The sequence below is a fragment of the Mesoplodon mirus genome (genome assembly GCF_964341445.2).
Source record: "Mesoplodon mirus genome assembly, chromosome: 6".
NCBI lineage: Eukaryota > Metazoa > Chordata > Mammalia > Artiodactyla > Ziphiidae > Mesoplodon > Mesoplodon mirus.
In genome coordinates, this window is record NC_138982.1 from 70792317 (window position 1) to 70807065 (window position 14749).

At 41.5% G+C, this 14749-nt stretch overlaps 1 protein-coding gene across 2 annotated transcripts in view; it reads left to right on the forward strand.

Moving 5' to 3' along the window:
• VEPH1 (ventricular zone expressed PH domain containing 1) overlaps positions 1-14749 on the forward strand; it is a 282767-nt gene that overhangs the window by 222292 nt on the left and 45726 nt on the right. The window lies entirely within an intron of this gene.

The window sequence follows — 14749 nt, forward strand, 5'->3', positions numbered from 1 at the left end:
AGTTGGCCTGGAGATAGAAAAATAAAAGATCCAGCTCTTCCCTTCAAGGAGTTTACAGTGTAGTGGAGGAGATGGACATGTACAACAAAAATTGAAATGCTGTGTGGCAAGTGCCTTGATGGAAGTATGCACAGGGTCCTGAGGAAACATAGGAGAAGGCACCACTGTAAGTGACTCTGAACTCAGCTTGGGCTCCCTTACTGTTCCCCAGAGGTGTTAGAGAATGAGCTTGTCTTAAAGAACTAGTAGGAGTGTCATGGGCAGACAAGGAGCAAATGGCCAGTAGAGGGAACCACCTTGCAGAGGTGAAGGAGGAAGAGGGAACATGGTCTAGTTGCAAAACAGCAAGTCCTCACCTGGGATTGGAACATAAGGGACCTGTTGGGAGATGGTGCAGAATGATGCTGTAAAGGCCTGCAGAGCCATAGCATGAAGGGCTTGGTTCCATGCTAAGGATCTTGAATTTTTTCCTTAAGATGGTGAAACATATTGAAAGGTTTTAAGAAGATTTGCATTTAGAGAAATAATTTTGATCATGGTATAGAGAATGGATTGTAGCAGGGAGGTGATTTGAGAGGTTCTTGGAAGGTAGTGAGGACCAATGTAGTAGCAGAGGAGACAGAGGGAAATGGAAATGCAGGAAAAATATTGAATTAATAAAATGGACAGGACACTAGTGGATTGGATGGAGCTGGGGTCTAAAAATGGGAAGGAAGGAGTCTCTGATGACTCCAGGGTGCTTTGGGGAAACTTGATGCATGATGATAGCATTCATTGAGATAGAAAATTCCAAAGCAACAGTTTGAGAGGTGAGACAGGTGGTAAATTTAGTTTTAATGTATACATTCAGAATCTAGATAAGTGATTCACCTTGGACTAGAGGGACATCTTCTATGAAGTTGGGCAGGAAATGGTGAGAATACGCATAGTCATAAATAATTCTCTAAATAGTGTTTTTAAATCTGCCAGCTCATTCTTAAGAGTCAGTGAGTAACCCTAGATGGTTTCATCAATTAGGAAAAATTGGTAACAGATAAATAGAAATAGAGTAGTAAGTGACACTATATTATTAATAATTTAAATGCCAGTAATGTGCTCAAACCTTTCACAGAAGAGGGATTATAGTAAAACACTGGTTATGTCCTGATTCTGTTTTCACTGAATGCTTGTCTTAAAAAAAGAAGAGAATGGCCCTACGAACTCAATTTGGAGGAAAAGAATTATTTTTGTGGTTTAATTAACTAGATGCCTCTAGTTTAAAGCACAACTCTCAGAGCCTTTGAACCAGTTCTAAAAAGAAGTAAATACATGAAATGTAAAGAATGATCTTTCTGGTTTCATTCCATGATGCAGTAATTCCAAATGCAGGCAGATTTTCCTGAGTTCAGAATCACACTAGGCTTTTTAGAATCATTGTCTTCCCACTGATATTTCTGGCACTTCTACCCCTGTGGCCAGCTGGCTTACCACAGATTGGCCTTTCCCAAGAGAGCTGCTGTTGCTGATCCTGATCTACGAAGAAACCACTTTTCTAAACATGTTTAAACCTTTAAATATGTTGGTATGAATACAATTATAATCATAGACAGAAATTCAAGTGGTTTTCATTTTTACTTCATTTTGACTCTTTTTTCCTCCCAGATAGCTGTGGAAACATAAATGTTTATGTGTGAGACCCTCATCTGGTTACTTCTTGAGAACCTGGAGTTTGGTAAAAATAAATATTCAATATTTTTCTAACACTAGGTTTTCTAGAAAATCCTTGGCTGATGATGTTGAGGGACATTTACTGGGTCATCTTCAGTTTGCCTACTTTGGGGCTTATTTATTATGACTTATTCTTAAACATAAATATAGATTACCTGGTTGAAAAAACATTCCCCATTTTAGGAAACAATTCTGAGATGAGGCAAGAGAATATGTGAGATAAATTCAGGGTGCACTGCAGAGAAGTAAATACCACAGATGCCCCAGTCAGGATTTCTAGTTCCCAAAAGCTAACTAAGTTTTTAGATGAAAAACCCAAGATGTTGTCTTGTTCCAGAATAGCACCAGGATATAGACCCCTTGGGGTGGGGGGTTCCTCCCCAGGGATGCTTCTGAAGGACAAAGGGGTTGGAAAATCAGGGAGAGTTCTCCCCAGGCAGCGGAGTCTGGAGAAAGCAGCACAGGATTGGGGCATGGACACATGAGGATTCGAGTCCTACTTCTGCCCAAACTGAGTTACCAACCTGAGAAAATCACTCCTCTCTCATCTCTGGGTTGGGGATAATATTATCTATGGAGTACAACTGTTATGAGGATTAAATGTCATGTAAAAGCCTCCAGCAGAGAACCTTTATCTTAATAGGTGCTTGGTAATAACACTCCATTTTTTTATCTATCACTATGGAAAAAAGAAATCCTACCAATGAAATTATGATGCAATACCTTAATAACAGTCCAATGAGTAGTGTTTACCAAAATGCCTTTTATCTGTTCTGAGGGATTTAGCAATTTTTTTCTGACTTTAGGTACTTTGCATGTTATGTGATAGGTAATTCTATAGATCGGTATCTATTTCAGCAACACAGTGAAACATGGCTTTATTACATGTTGATATCTTCCTTTCTTAGGTAAAACACTTGGTGGTTGCTTTGCATGACCATATGGAACCGTGGTCATTACTCCAATGATGGCTCTTTGGTTCACTAATGTCACATTTCATCCCAATCCTCTATTTCTGTGCTTTTCTATGTACATGATAAATTTTTGTTTCAAAGTCAAACCATATTATAATTTGTTAAGACATACTAAACAGCAGTTTACATACTAAACATGTAGTGTCAACCATGTACACAATTCACTTGAAGTTACAACACAAAGAGCCGGGGCCAAGTTCAAGTGATACCTGGTCACAGTCATTCCTGGTGGATGACGATTGCAAAACACCACTGATTGTAAGACACATCCCAATTTCAGAACTGGTAAATAATAGGAGAAAAAATGCAAATAAATGATCAAAAGTAAGTATTAATTTAAGGGTTCCACAGTATTCAAAACTGTATGTAAAAGTTTTGTGAACAGTAAATCATATGGCAAATATAAGAACTTTTAAAATCTTTAAAAATGGTTAAAATGCACCCATTCTCAAAGGTATGAGATCAGCCATTCCTGTGTGTGCTTACCCTCTGTATTCGTCAGGGTTCTCCTTGTTCTGTTCAGGTCCCCATAGATTGGATGAGACCCACCCACATTGGTGAGGGTGGATATCTATTCAGTCTACTGTTTCAAAGTGCTAATCTCTTCCAGATACACCTTCACAGACACACCCAGAAATAAGTTTTATCAGCTATCTGGGCATCCCTTAGGCCAGTCAAGTTGACATATAAAATTAACCACCACACCCTCTGTTTTGATGGAAATAAAAATAGCTAATGTCCACACAACAAGCCATGTTTCTAGTGCCTCTGTGCCTCCCTTCCTGTATTCTCCTTTATCTAAGTCCCCTGCCCTGGCAGGGAAGCTACATAGGGAATGGACTAAGATGGCAGGGCTGAGGGTAGGGGCATGTGGTGTGTCTTTTATCCACTGTCACAGATTGGGGAGCATGGGGGTAAATTGGGATGGTGTCTGAAGAGGAATCCAGACCAAGAAGGAGGAGGCATATTCAGATGAGTCCTAGAGGTCAGTCATGCCACAGACAAGAGTAGGGAGGCAAGGCCTGGAGCCAAGTTGGAAGCTGGGGACCCAGGGAGGAGCAGAGGGAGGTGCAGAGCAGAGTGGGTAAAATGGATCCACTGTATGAACTATAGCGGGTCAGGACAGGCCCCACGGCTGGGCTTTTCCAGGTACTTGCCTGGGTAAGGAAACTTCTATTCAGTGCACTTTGATGAGACAGGTTTCCACCTCCTCCTCTCTGTCCTTCTATTACCAGGTTACACAAGTCCTTCCAGCCTTGTTCTTGGCGGGACAGGCCACCAGCTCCACTGGAGGCCTGAGCTCCTGGGTGCTGCCATGAGAACCCCAGCCTCGCAGAGCAGTTTCCATATTGACATTCTTCTCATTCTACACCCCCAACGTAGCACATATTGAACTTGTCTACTTCAAAGGAAAAACTTTCTGGGGGTATGGGGAGGGGAGCCAGAAATCCTGGAACTTTCTTGTGCGTTATTCTGTAAGATGATCATCAGACACATTCTGTTTACATAATTCCTGATGCCTTTTTGAACAAACCTTTTTAAAGCTTTCGTCGAATAGAAAGAAAATACACTTCCTTTGTCTTTCAGTCAATAAAATGATTAGAATTCACTTTGGTACTGAGAACCTAGAAGAGTTATAAAATACTCAAATAGTAAAAGTGGAAAGTACTCAAACAAATGACAAACTTATTTGTTAATAGAAATAACAAGCTCTCCATGAGACCTCACTGGAAACTTGGGAGGAGACAGATAATAGTAAATTCTAATTTTTTTTCTTTTTGAATTCTTTTAGAATTCTTTTTTTGCCTTGTTTTATTTTTTAACTACCAGTCCACTTATGTCAGGATAATACACATTTGTCAGTATAGTACACATTTATACATATATACGTACACATATTCTTTTACACAGGAGTTGTGACAACAAAACAATGTTGACATGTAGTTTGTAGAAATCAGTCTTATTATGTCATTGTCTTAGATTTCCCCCTCGCTCTCTCTATCTATCTAATTAGGCCAGGATTTCACGTAATCAGAAGAACTTTGTGTGTGTTGCACTGTTCTTAACTGAGATTCACTCGTACACATCTGATAACCTCTGGGAGTATTCTATTCCTCTTAATTCAAAGCTATTGTAATATGGAGGAATTGTTCTAAACGTCTTTTCTGTTAAGAGAGAAAAGCAATGATCCTGTTTGCCCAAACTAGCTCATAAACACAAAAATCAGAGTAAGGCCCATCTTTTTAATTTAACCAAAACCACGGTTTGGAAATGTCTATCTTGAAAGATTAACCATGAAGTATAATACTTAGGGTATGTGTGCTTTAAGTGCTGATTTGAGAACATTTTAATCAGGACTCACTGAAACATTTCATAGAGGGATATCTTAAGCTTTTCCACACAAACATCCCTCACCTATATATTCATGTTCTTGACATCACTATAATGTCCAGAAATCCTCCTGTTATATCAGCCTCAGGTGAATACAAATCAAATTCCACTGCAGCCAATACTGTCATTGTGAGCTTCCAGTGTAAGGGAGTCACTGGCAGAATGTAAGACAGCCATGTAAACTAGGCCAAGTTCTTCCAAGAAAGGGGGCTCAGCATTTGTCATTCAGTTAACAGTATCATGGGGTGTTGGACTTAGAAGACCCTTAGAGCACGTAGGGTCCAACCTCCTCTGCCCCAACCACAGAGAAGTCCCTTCCTTGCCATCATTGGCAGGTGTCATTCCCAGCTGTTCAAACACTTCTAGGGACAGAGAATCCATTACTTTATCACCAGTCCACATGTTTTTTAAATTAATATTTTCTGATCATAAAAATAATATTTATTGTAGAAAGTGCAGAAAACAAAAAAGGACTATTAAAATAAAATACAACAAAAATTTCCCATAATCCCAAAACCCAAAAGCATCCTATTATGTGATTCCTATTAGGTTACTCATCCTTTGGATTGTTTTTTGGAAAATTCTGCCTTTCGGTAATTTCTAACCTTTGGTCTTAATTCTCTTTCCTGCAGCCACACGAAATGTCTGCTTCCTCTTCCCCAAGAGAACCCTTCAAGTAGTTGATTCAAGATATTCATCCAACAAACATGTATTGCATATCCAACATGTGCCAGATACTATGCCAGGACATTGACTAGTAACTTGTCCATGCCTTTAAGAAACTCAGTAAATAAGTACATATTTATCCAGTATGTAAAACAAAACAGAAAGCACCTCTTATGTGCAGGGCCTGTGCTAGGCATTGGGAACGCTGAGGTCATCAAGATATCCCAACTTTTGTGGAATTTATATTCTAGTAGAAGAGAAAGATGTTAAAGTCTTTTCTTAATTATGAAATTGCCATGGGACCAGTACTTCACAAAAGCACAATGGATAGAGATCATGAAATGAGAGGGCTGACCTAGTTAGGAATTTAAGGACAGCTTCCTGGAGGATGAGTTTTCTGACCTGAGATCTGAAGGATGAACAGGAGTTATTAGTCCTCAGAAGAGGTGAAGGAAAAGCAGACCAGAAAGACAGATCACAATGAGAGCCGACCGTGGGGAGAAGAATGTCACAGCCCATTGGAGGAATCAAAAACAAGCCAGTGTGTCCAGAAAACAACAGGGAGGAGAGGAAAACTGATGAGGGTGGTGAGACGGGGGATATGGGCAAGTCTTGCAGGCCCAGAGGGAGAGCTATTGACAGGCTTAAAACAGGGTGACATGATTAGGTCAACAGTTTTATAAGTCCTCCAGCTTCTGTGTGGAGAATGGGTTGCTGGAACAGCAAGAATAGACACTGAGAGAAAGATGGGGGTACTAAGATAGTACAGGCAAGAGATATAATAAGAGCTTGTAAGGAGGGAGTGGCACTGGAAATAGAAATGGAGGGCTAGAGAGATATTTTTGAAATAAAAATTACAGGACTTGGCGATAGATAGGAACCCACCCTCAGGATTCTGGCACCAGCGGATTGGCGGTGGCACTGTTCTATAAAGAGAACGCTCAAAAGGGGTCAGATTTGAGGACAAGTCTTGTCTGTGGAGGAGGGATTATGAGTGTGTGATGTTGGGGGCTTGGCAGAGAGAGAGAAGGAGGCAGCTGACTCTTCAGAGGGGATAGCAAACCCTCCACCAAAGAGGTGATAACATTCCGGGCCTTGGAGAAGGAGTCCAATTTTCTGCTACTATAGACCTGTTCTTTCACACTCTCACAGTCAAAGAAGAGAGAGCTCATTCTAGTCTTAGGGAACAGTGCATGCAAAGACTCAGGATCAAAGTTAAGAGGCAACATAACATAAGTAAGCAAGAATGAGGACAGAGTCACCTAACCAGGTATCGAATCCATGCCCCCTGCAGTTCTGGAAGCATGGAGCCTTAACCACTGGACTGCCAGAGAAGTCCCCAGGGTCACTTTTTTTTTTTTTTGCGGTACGCGGGCCTCTCACTGTTGTGGTCTCTCCCGTTGCAGAGCACAGGCTCCGGACACGCAGGCTCAGCGGCCATGGCTCACGGGCCCAGCCGCTCCGCAGCATGTGGGAACTTCCCGGACCGGGGCATGAACCCGTGTCCCCTGCATCGGCAGGCAGACTCTCAACCACTGCGCCACCAGGGAAGCCCAGGTCACTTATTTTTAACTACTTGTTTTATCTGTGCCCTTGTTCCAAAAATAATTTATGATTTTTTAAAAAATTTATAGTAGATTTTAAAAATAAGTGTGGTGGACACTGATTGTCCTAGTCTGTTCAGGCTGCTATAACAAATTACCCTAGACTGGGTAGCATATAAATGACAGCCATTTATTTCTCACAGTTCTGGAGGCTGGGAAAACCAAGACCAAGGTGCCAGCAGTTTCGGTGTCTGGTGAGGTCCTGCTTCTGGTTCATGGACTGCCATCTTCTTGCTGTGTCCTCACATGGCAGGAGGGGTGAGGGAGCTCTCTGGGGTCTCTTTTATAAGGGCACTGATCCCATTCATGAAGCATATGCCCTCATCACCTAATTACCTCCCAAATTAGGTCCCACCTCCAAACCCCACCACTTCAAAGACTAGGTTTCAACACATGAATTCTAGGGGACACAAACATTCAGACTGATGCATTACCAAGGCCCTTCTCCAGTGAAGAGCTTGGTGCCCCAGCACAAATTAGAACAGCTCTGAGGGCCCATTCTACCTCCAGAGCTCCCCATGGGGTCAGCTGAGGCTATCACTGGGGCTGCGTTAAAGCTCAGCTTCTCCCCCTCCCCAATCTTGATTCTTCTCCACTCCCTCCCATAGGTGTTGATTCTAAGGTTACCCCTTAGTAAACATCCTGCACCTTAAATTCTGTCTCAAGGTCTGCTTCCCAGAAAGTCCAACCAGATTGAGAGTAAGTAAAGGCATAGAGCAGAAAAAATAGTCACCAGGATGACGTAAGCAGATGAAATGCACGCTGTGAGGTTCTACCCACTGCAAAAGGCAGGTAGGGTTCAGAGCTGACTCCACACTTCCAGGCAGCCAAAATTAGGAGAGACATTCAATCAGATCCATGAGTCACAGTTTCCCAGACTAAAAATAAACCATTTGCCCAGAGGAAGAAAATATTCCTGATACTGAGACCCAAGACTTTTTTCCTGTGGGGTCTCCCCATGAGAACCCTATAGCAACAATAGCCTCTATATCTCCCTGCTCAGGACAGGAGCATGTTTCACGAGATGTGTAAAGGTACAAACACCCTCATGGCTTCGTACATGTGAACAATGTAATTTTCTTTATTACTTTATATTAGACTTGTGTCTTGAGCCCTGGATCCCATTTCACCTGGTGAAAAAAATGTCATCTTAGTCAGTTCAGGGGAAACTCAGCCAATTAGGAGTAGTCGCCATTTATTCAGGTTTTTCCTAGTCCCCCTTCCCCACAGTATTCTCAAATGTATTATTTATGCAACAAGGTTCATATCCAAGGTTCTTCATGGTCATGAAATTTTTAACCTCAAAATCCTGACTTGAGAGACTTAAAACCCTGTTTTCTCAAAGTATTATCTCTGCTCTGAGTCTCAGAAGTTTATTCTGAAATTCAAAGGCTGACAATTCACTACTACTTCCAACTTCTTTTCACATCCCTTTTCTGAGGCAATGGATACCTCCTGAAGTCTGAATGAGGAGGTAGAGGTGGGAGGGGAGGGCAAAAATGGGTCTACAGGAGATCAAATTAATAACAAGAGATTTTTTTTAAAGCTTATTGGTTAATAGACTGTTACCATTTTTTCAAAATAATATTCTGCAGTGAAAACCAGTAGCACAACACTAGTATATAGAACAAATAAAAGTAATTTGGGGGCTTCCCTGGTGGCACAGTGGTTGAGAGTGCGCCTGCCGATTCAGGGGACGCGGGTTCATGCCCCGGTCCAGGAAGATCCCACATGCCGAGGAGCAGCTGGGCCCGTGAGCCATGGCCGCTGAGCCTGCGCGTCCGGAGCCTGTGCTCCGCAACTGGAGAGGCCACAACAGTGAGAGGCCCACGTACTGCAAAAACAAAAAAAGAAAAACAAACAAAAAAAGTAATTTGGGTGAGGGGCTCAAACCATGTGCTCCAGACAGACAGCATGTGGTAAGATGTAATTAAGTCAGGGATGTATTTCTTTATTGAAGTATAGTTGATTTACAATGTTGTGTTAATTTCTGCTGAACAACAAAGTGATTCAGTTGTACATACGTATACCTTCTTTTTTATATTCTTTTCCGTTATGGTTTATCACAGAATATTGAATTTAGTTCCCTGTGCTATAAAGTGGGACCTTGTTGTTTATCCATTCTGTATAGAATAGTTTGCACCTGCCACCTCAAACTCCCAATCCATCCCTCCTCCATCCCCCTCCCCCCTTGGCAACCAGAAGTCTGTTCTCTGTGTCTGTGAGTCTGTTTCTGTTTCATAGATAGGTTCATTTGTGCCATATTTTAGATTCCACATACAAGTGATATCATACAGTATTTGTCTTCCTCTGTCTGACTTATTTCACTTAGCATAATACCCTCTAAGTCCATCCATGTTTATGCAAGTGGCATTGTTTCGTTCTTTTTTTGTGGCTGAGTAGCATTCCATTGTATATATGTACCACACCTTCTTTAAGGGATACATTTTAGAGTGGAGGAATGGATAGACTGCACAACTTTCAAGCATCCTTTCACAATGATCCTCCAAGTGGAATTAGGATTCTCTATTATTTATTTATATAATATTGTATTTTGTATTCTATTACAAGTTAATCACTAAAGGGATGTTGCCTATAAGCTTAAATTATACATAATGGCCCATCTCTGGGAACCCGGCCTCCCAGATAATGAGCATTAGGCTAAAATACCTTTGTTTAGCTCACAGGAAACATCCTAACCAGGCCCACCTGTGAATGACTGCAGGGAGGAAGAATTAACACACCCTCTGGAAGCTGACTGGAACCAGGAAATGTATGACTTTACTCCCTCCCCTTTTAGTATAAAAGAAGCCCAAATTCTTTTTATTTTGAGGGGGGTGGGGGGGGATAATTAAGGATGAGAGATGCATCTTATATTTATTTTATTCTGTCTTGGTGTTATAGACATGTATGATCACTGTGTATTATCAATGAATGAAAATGATAAATGAAACAGTACCAAACATGAATTTAGATTTAACAGTCCCCAGTTTTGACAAAGATCCAACATCTAGTCTTTGAAATAAAAACAGAGTAATGGAGCATGGTCAGATGCAACAGGATAAAACAGTTTCTAGAAAGGCATATTTGAGAGTTAAATTCCATGAAGAAGCCTGAATTCTAAAGGCAAAATGGCTCTTTGGGGACAGGAGCCCACCATCGTCTCAGTTTCCTGGCTTTCTGAATAAAGTCGCTGTTCCTTGCCCCAGCAACTCATCTGTCAGTTTATTGGCCTGTTGTGTGGCAAGCAGTACAAGCTAGGGCTCAGTAACAAATTTTGATGAGCCCTCCAGGAGGCTTGCTGCTCGTGGCTAGCCGGTCCCAGTTGGGGAATTTTGGAGGTACACGTAGCACGTGCCAGACCACTCGTCCTGAGGGTCTTCTCTTCAAAGTTCCCCCAAGCAGCACCGGCTGCCCCAGCACTTGGCAGTTAGAGCAAGGAATCGACATTTGGGAGCCAATAGGCTCCATCCAGTAGGGTGAGTTGCTCCAGTGTATACAGCCGGAAACTTTATTTCCTCTCTGTGTGGGGCTTTTTCTCCGGAATAAGCCAATCTGTTTTGTTTTTGAGTGGGGTACCCTGTTGGAGAGAGGAAAGAGTTGTTGGTCTTTTACCCGATTTGTGAACCAGTTCGTTTGTTTCTTTGGATGCTAGCATTTGTGTGTGCCGTTTGTGTTTTGTTTGTCTTGAATTTCTATCTTTAAAAATGGGGAATGTTTCAACTATCCCTAAAGAAAGTCCTCTAAGGTGCATTTTGGATAAGGGATCTGATTACAGCTATGACCCCATGGGTGAGCTGAAGATGATATTTTATTGTAACAATGTATGGCTGCAATACCTGTTAGGATCTCCACAGGAGGGTTAGGCAGGGTTATCTCGGCACCCTGTGCACCATGTACTGCTACCCTTGCTGTGTTAATTACGTCGTTTATGGTCTCCTGTGTCATTGGCATATGTAAAAGGCCAAGACCAAACTTGAGGGTTTATTTAGGATTTTCTGTTTGTTCTTTGGGTTTTTCATTTTGTTTGGTACTGTTTCTCCATTTATAGCCAAATCAGTTTTGTGATACTTAAAACTTTTACTGATGTCAAATAGAGGAAAGGAACAGGAAAAAAACCTGTCTGTTCTTGTCCAAGAGTGGGGCATTCCGAGGAAGAAGAGAAAGGTTCCACTTGAAAATCACCAAAAGCTATAAATAGAAACAGAAGTGTCTTTTCCATAAATATTAGTTTAAAAGGGTTTAGCTATCTAGATGGGTGACCTTGATTTAGCCCATCTGCCAGAAATCCAATTTGAATCCAGCTTCTTTTGCAACTGATGGGTTTTACATTGTTGTACCCAATTCATGGTTAAAATTTTGGAATGGGAACTATGAGGTCCCTGTGTTTGTGTGTTTGTACATGTGTTTATAGATGTGTGGCATTGTCAAAATTAATTTGTAAAAGAACTCTATTTAATTTGCTTAAAGGAAATTAAGTTCTTATATAAATACTCAAATATAAAAGAAACTGGCCAGAATGAGCTTCAGGTTCACATGATCTAGGAACTATTCACTATTGAATTAATATCTGGTGTTAGTTAGCGTAAGGTTGTTGGTTTGATACAGATACATCTTTAGAGTCACTAACTTTAAGTATAATACTTTTATTATACCTAGGTTTACTAGAAATCAAATAAGACCTTATTATTCCTGTTACAAGAGCTTTTAATTAAATAGAATAGAGGTAAATGAAGTAAAGAGTTTTGGGTAAACTATGGGACTAATGTTTTAGGAATATCTATCTAGAATAGTGTCTCTAGATTTTCATAACTTGAAACTAAACTAAGACCTAAAATAAGATTGAACTTAAGAAAATAAATCTTAAAGGTAAAGTGGTAAAAAACATGAATTTGGTTCTCTAAGAGGACAAAGTTTTCGTAAAATATTGAACTGCTTTTGGTAATTGTGAGTTTCTTTAAGTGATCTGTATTTGCCACTGAGATCTTACATCACTGGTTAAAACTTTCTGATATTTTTGACAAACTTCCCAAAGATCAAGTTCTAAGTGAGGTTCATTTGGTCTCTGGCTAACTTTGGGGCTTTCTGGAGGGTTCCTGGAACACCTCACATTACTTGTTTTCTCTCCATCTGAGAGAGAGGAATATTAAACTAATTGGGCTTATTTGGTGCATTGAACTGCATGGGAGGCATTAACAAATGAGTGGTGATAAAACTTCTTAGATTGTATCATATGAGTAAATGTTATTAATATACACATTCTAGAAATTATATGGAACTTCTAAAATTCTGGTATATGCTGGTAAGTGAAGCCAGTCATAATTTTACTAATTATCTTACATTGTTTGTCACGGCGGTAATCAAGATTCTGTTCAATTGCATTGTAATCCCAGTTGGTTGATGCCAAAGCAAAAAGGCATCCTTTTAATGGTTAGATGATCAATTGCTAGCTATGGTTTTACAGTGGCTTTTGAATAACTCTATAGCTATTCTGTGAAGAAGCAGGGAAGAATGGTGAAATCCATTATGTGCAAGCATTTGTACTATTATCAGGAAACATAAGAAAAAGAAGGGAGTGAGAGTGAGGATATGTTGCTTCAAACCTCAACTCCTCTGACTGAGCTAGCTGTTCCAGAGGCTCTGGCCATTATGCCAATATATCCACCCCTTCCACCACCTTCCATTCTTATGCAGCCCCAATTCCTGACACTGAGGCTCAGGGCTTCCCCTCCTTATAGGGATCAATTAGAAAATCCTGTGTTAGTTTCTGCGGCACAGGGACTTGGTCTAGTATCGCCATCCAAGACCCGACAGGGCACCCAATTTGGTTTCAGGACAGGGCAATTTCGTGCTATTATCTTGTAGGGGGCCTAAATGCAAACGACCAGCCGGCTAGGTTTTTCAGACTTCTTTAGTTGGAAAGATCGCAACCCTCCTTATAGGGAGGATCCTTTACACCTGAGGCCCACTTGGTAGCACTCACAGCTGAACCAAACTGGGACCCCCGTAAGGGAAGAAGGCCCTTATTAGAGCACTACTTATTAGTGCATCTTGGCAGAGCTTTGAAAAGGAAAATGAAAGCAAAAGATTTTGAACAAAATTCAAGAAATTCAGCAAAACAAACAAAGACCTCTCTGAATTTTGGAAAGGAGTTATCAGGCCTGCAGACATCATACTAATGCAGATCCCGAGGCCCCTGAAAATATTAGAGTGGTAAATTTGATCTTTTGGGGCAAAGTGCCTCAGGTATCAAGAGAAAGTTGCAAAAATTAAATGGGACATTTGGAATGAACCCTTCTCAACTGGTAGATGTTGCTTTTAAAGTGTTGAACAGGGAACAACAACAGAAGAAAGAAGATGCAAAGTGAAATGCCACTTTTTTGGCAGCGGCATTGGATTCTCAGAGGCGAGTAACTGGAAGAGAGGTAAGCCCCCACTGGGGAAGGAACAATGTGCTTACTGTGAGGAGGAGGAACACTGGAAAACAGATTGCCTAGGCTAAAACAGAAGAGCAATAAAAGACGAGAGCCTCTCATGGTAGAAAGAGAGGAACCCTCTGAAAGGCCCAGGGGCTCCCTTGGACTTGTGCGCCTAATTCTCCACAAAAGGATCTCCCTGGGTAAAATTGACAGTGGGGAATGAGCTGATTAACTTCCTGATAGACCTCACCCTGAAATTCTTCACCAGAATAGCTTGACATCAGAGTCCCACCAGAACATGCTTTAAGCCTACAGATGGCGCTCATGAAAACACCAGAAAAGGAGACAGAGCTCTTTCCCCCAAGGTCTTGAAAAATAACCCAAAGACTGCTGTCAGGCCTCCCCAGATGGGGACTCAACACAGAGGAACCTGTCCCACCAAGGACTGAAAAATAGACTTTACTCACATGCCTTGGACTGCAAGAAGTTTCAGATAACCTGCTAGTGTTTGTGTGGACACTTTTTTAGGATGAGTGGAAGCATATCCCACCTGGACAGAAAATCTCTGAAGCGGTTAAGGCCCTCCTAGGGAAATTATCCCCTGATTTGGATGAAGGCATTAAAACTGCATTCATCCTGGAGACCACAATCAACAGGAAAAAACCAAGAAAACGAATTATACATTAAAAAGGAACGTCGCAGGCTTCCCTGGTGGCGCAGTGGTTGAGAGTCCGCCTGCCGATGCAGGGGACACGGGTTCGTGCCCCGGTCCAGGAAGATCCCACATGCCGCGGAGCGGCTGGGCCCGTGAGCCATGGCCGCTGAGCCTGCGCATCCGGAGCCTGTGCTCCACAACGGGAGAGGCCACAGCGGTGAGAGGCCCGCGTACCACAAAAAAAAAAAAAAAAAAAAAAAGGAATGTCGCTAAATACATCAAGAGACTAATTTAACTTGGGATAAGGCCTCACCAGTTGCTCTGCTCTTGAGG